The sequence below is a fragment of the Heterocephalus glaber genome, unplaced genomic scaffold (genome assembly GCF_053883595.1).
Source record: "Heterocephalus glaber isolate CG9 unplaced genomic scaffold, H.glaber_assembly_v1.0 deba00001577, whole genome shotgun sequence".
NCBI classification, from domain to species: domain Eukaryota; kingdom Metazoa; phylum Chordata; class Mammalia; order Rodentia; family Bathyergidae; genus Heterocephalus; species Heterocephalus glaber.
Genome location: NW_028258358.1, coordinates 3,775,583 through 3,779,958, shown reverse-complemented (window position 1 = coordinate 3,779,958; position 4,376 = coordinate 3,775,583). Strand labels below are relative to the sequence as shown.

General features: G+C 34.9%; 1 pseudogene; it reads left to right on the top strand.

The window, feature by feature from the left end:
• The first annotated feature begins 1,136 nt into the window (after nt 1-1,136).
• LOC106009340 (uncharacterized) lies at nt 1,137-4,103 on the top strand (annotated as a pseudogene).
• Nucleotides 4,104-4,376: the final 273 nt, after the last annotated feature.

Below are 4,376 nucleotides of genomic sequence, written 5' to 3'. Positions count from 1 at the left end.
TTTGACAATCATGGAAAATAAAGCAGCAAAGGCAAAGCACAAGTAAAACAGTAAGAAATGGTTAGATATGATATATTTAATACACTAATATACAAAAATCTTATAAAATGAGTAGGGAAAGTTTAAAATTCATGAGAGAAAAGAAAAACATGAGAATGACCATATATTAGAAAAACAAAGAGAGAAAAAGAGCCTAATATGAATTATGATTGAAAATTACAGTTAATATTTAAATTAAAAATGTTACAGTAAAAGGCACATTGCCATTAATTCTCTCAATTTACTCACCTTACTTTGAAAATAGTTTTGTCATTTTCCAAAGCAGTTCTGAAAGTCTTCTCTTCTGCGCAAGATGTGATAAAAAATATGGTGAATGTGGCTTGTGAATGCCAACAAATGGAAAGACAGACTCATCAAAACAGTATCATGTATCTTCATCCACCTTATTGACTGGATGTGGCACTACGTAAATTCTAGCTCTTTCCCAAAGTCAAAATGAACACAAAAGGTAAACAATTTGAATTGGTTCAGGATATTCAGTCAACCACAACAGCACAAGTAACACTCATGAAATAAGACTTCCAGAACTCCTTCAGAAAAGGGCAAGAATAATGGGATAAGTGCATTCAAACCAAGAGGAACTTTTTAAAAGGGGATTAAAGTCAATGTGTATCTTAAGGTAGTTCAGACCGGCCTTGAACTCTCTATGAAGAACAGCTGGCTTCAAAAGAGCAGTGATCCTCCTGCCTCAGGTTCTCCAGTGCTAGAATTATAGCCATGTGTCACAATGTGTGACTTTACTGTAGTAATTTAAAAAAAATTAAACATTCTCTCTATTTTTAGTCAAATTAACTCTATTAATTTCTAGGTAAACATTGGTTTCACTTAGTTTTTATGTAGTGTCATATCCCAATACCCCACTGTCACAAATAGGTAGATTAACTAAAAAGAAAATAAACAATGAAATACTAGAACTTATTCAGTCATCTTTTCTGAAATTTAGTGGACTCAAAATGCTAGCCCCTTATTTTGCGTATAATCTTAGATATCTTGTAGGCAAGGGAACTCAAAAGGATTGGGCTCTGACTCTGAAACAATTTATTTTGCCTCCTTTTCTTTCTCTCACTCAATAACCAATGCAAATGCTATCGTCAAGGTAAGTATCTTTCCTCTTTCTATGTTACGGTACCAAATCTAGTTTTGTCTTGTTTTTAAATCATTATCATTATCCCTAATCAAGATTATGGACCCAGCTTCCTACCTTCATCACCATCTGCTCTACCTAGATGTGTAGAGAGAATGGCCTTCCTACAATGTAAAACTTGCAAAAGCATTTCCCTGTTTAAACATAAACAAATAAATTCAGTGAACTTATTTGTCACAATGAAGAGTCAAGCCTTAACTTAGATTATTATTTATCTTTTTGCTTTAGGATATTTTACTCCTAGTTTCTCCTTCAGATTCATGCTTGAGAGCGCCAGGCAGCATCTTGCCCAGATCATGACAGAAGGATCCAGCCTTAGTTATACCTAATTAGTCTCACTTTTTGCATCCCGACTTTACCACTCATTTTTTTATGCTTCTCTTCCCAAAAATTTATCGATCAATTTACAATGTATGCCTATTAATTGATATGAAATTTCATCTACTTTTCAAGTACCTAGAATTTTCATTTCTAATCAAAAACCCTCATTGATAACCTCATTGATTATATCAAAGAGATATACCAAAATAAGATGAAGTACAAGAATTAAAGTTTAATACTTAACTGCTATATAATAAAGAATAAAAATCCACACAATGCATTTTCAAAAATTTCAAAAATTTACTCAAACCTTGTAAAAATAATCTTTGTGGAAATAATTTTTCAACAGAAATATATTTAAAATTAATCCAATGAACTGAAATGCAACCTTTGCTTGTCTTGCAAGTTCCAAAAACTGTCTAGTTAAAATATATGTTATATTTATACTAGACATTCTGTTTTATGATGTAATGTGTTAAGGATACCTAATTGGCATAATTATCTTCATAATGTTTTACTGTAAAATAATTTTCCTCTTGTAGGAAAGTGAGGTTAATGTTCTCTATTATTTTGACACGTATGTCATAATTTTTCCAATATTACACCCTGGTTACACATATTTGACTTCCTAACAACAGAGTAAACAATTATGGATCTGAAAATGAAAACATTCAGAAAATAAATCAAAATAAATCAGCATATCAAAGTTACCTGAGAGAAGAAAAATGGAGGGGAGATCTCGCCATATTATTTTGCTCTAAGAAAATACCTGTCTTTTCTTGGTCCATGTGGCATGAAAGTAGGAGGGCCACTTCCTTGCACATCTCTGAAAAGTGCACCTTCCTCATCCTTCAGAAGGTTCAGGGGCCCCAGGGCTCATCCTGAATTCTCGAATGGTATTTTGGTCACAGCAGTAACAGTCTAGTGCCGTGTCATTTTCCCCACTAGCAGGTTTTAAAGAGACCAAACTGGATATGATCTTCCATTGAAGAAGAAAAACTGGATGGTGGAGAAAGCATCTGTCTATAATAAATCTGAGAAGATAATGAGCAGATGAGAAACATCAAGACTTTGGAGGCAAATTGTATCCATCTCCAATAAATACTAACTGGGGAAAAAACAGTGAACATAAGAAAATTAGAAAAATCTTTCCTTTTCTCATAGACATTATTTTTCTCAGGGGACACATTTTTGAAATTTTCCCTTCAAAAAACAATTTAGGCTTAATTATGAGGAAAGCTGTGTAGAAAAGAATCATCTATTTTACTAATTTGAAAATCCTCTACCAGAGCTAACTCCTTGTGGTAATAGCCTCTTGTAAATCAGTGTGGAAATGCTATTGTACCCTGTCTGATAGCAGAGTATTCCTCACTGGAGAAAACTATGAATTTATTGAATGTGGGCAAACATTTATACACCTGCATTGTCTCATTGAACCAAGAAGTCATGCTGAAGAGACACCCTGTGCTTCTAAGGAATATTAAAAAGCCATTAGCTAGATGACAGATCTCATTGAGCAACAGAAAATTCATACAGGAGAGAAACCAGTGAATATGGGATAACCTCATTGAATATTAGGATTTTATACTGGAGAGATAGCTTTGTGCTACGTGTGATAAAATTGTCTCTCAAACTATCCCTTGTTCTACATTTGAGAGGTCATACACTGAGAAGCCTTATAAATGTAAGAAATGTGGAAATATCTTCAGCCAAAAGTAAATCCTCATTCATCAAAAAATTCATACTGGAGAGAAATCTTGTGAATGTGGGAAAGCTTCCATTCCGATATCACACCTCAGCCAGCAGAGAAATTGTATTGGGGGAAACCCCTTTGCCTGTAAGGTATGTGGGAAAATCTTCAGCCACAAACCCAATCTCACTGAGCATGAGCTATTTCATACTAGAGAGAAACCTTCTGAATGTAATGAATGTGTGAAAGCCTTTAGCCAAAAGCAATATGCCATTAAACATCAGAACACCCATACTGGAGAGAAGCTTTTTGAATATAATGATTGTGGAAAATCCTTTAGCCAGAAAGAACACCTCCTTACCCATCAGAAAATTCACACTGGAGAGATACCTTTCGAATGCAAAGATTGTGAGAAAGCTTTCATTCAGAAGTCAAACCTCATCAGACAGCAGAGAACTCATACAGGAGAGAAGCCCTTCATATGTAAGCAGTGTGGGAAAACCTTTAGTGGCAAATCAAATTTTACTGAGCATGAGAAAATTCATATTGGAGAGAAACCCTTTAAATGCAATGAATGTGGAACAGCTTTTGGCCAAAAGAAGTACCTCATAAAGCATCAAAACATTCACACTGGAGAGAAACCCTATGAATGTAATGAATGTGGAAAAGCCTTCTCTCAGAGTTCATCTCTTACTGTGCACGTGAGAAGCCATACAGGTGAGAAGCCCTATGGTTGTAACGAATGTGGGAAAGCTCTCTCACCCTAGCCCTGCATTTGAGAATCACACAGGTAAGAAGCCTTATCAATGTAGTGAATGTGGCAAAGCTTTCAGTCAGAAATCACACCACATTAGACACCAGAAAATTCACACTCATTTAAAAACGTGAATATCTTCAAAATGGGAAACGTGCCCCAGGAATTTGTATCTCACAGCACTTCTGAAATATTTTGAAGCAAAGCACTGCAGGCAAGGTGAACTTTAACAAATACTAAAACTTACAGGACACCAACTAGTTCATACTGAAGAAAAAGACATTTGTATGATGAAAAGACTGCCTGACCCAGAAAACTATAGCAGAGGTAATATTAACTTTAAATGCATTTCCCTAAAATTGGGTACAGAAAATAGAATCTCCTTACTTCCCTTGGTATAAGTCTGG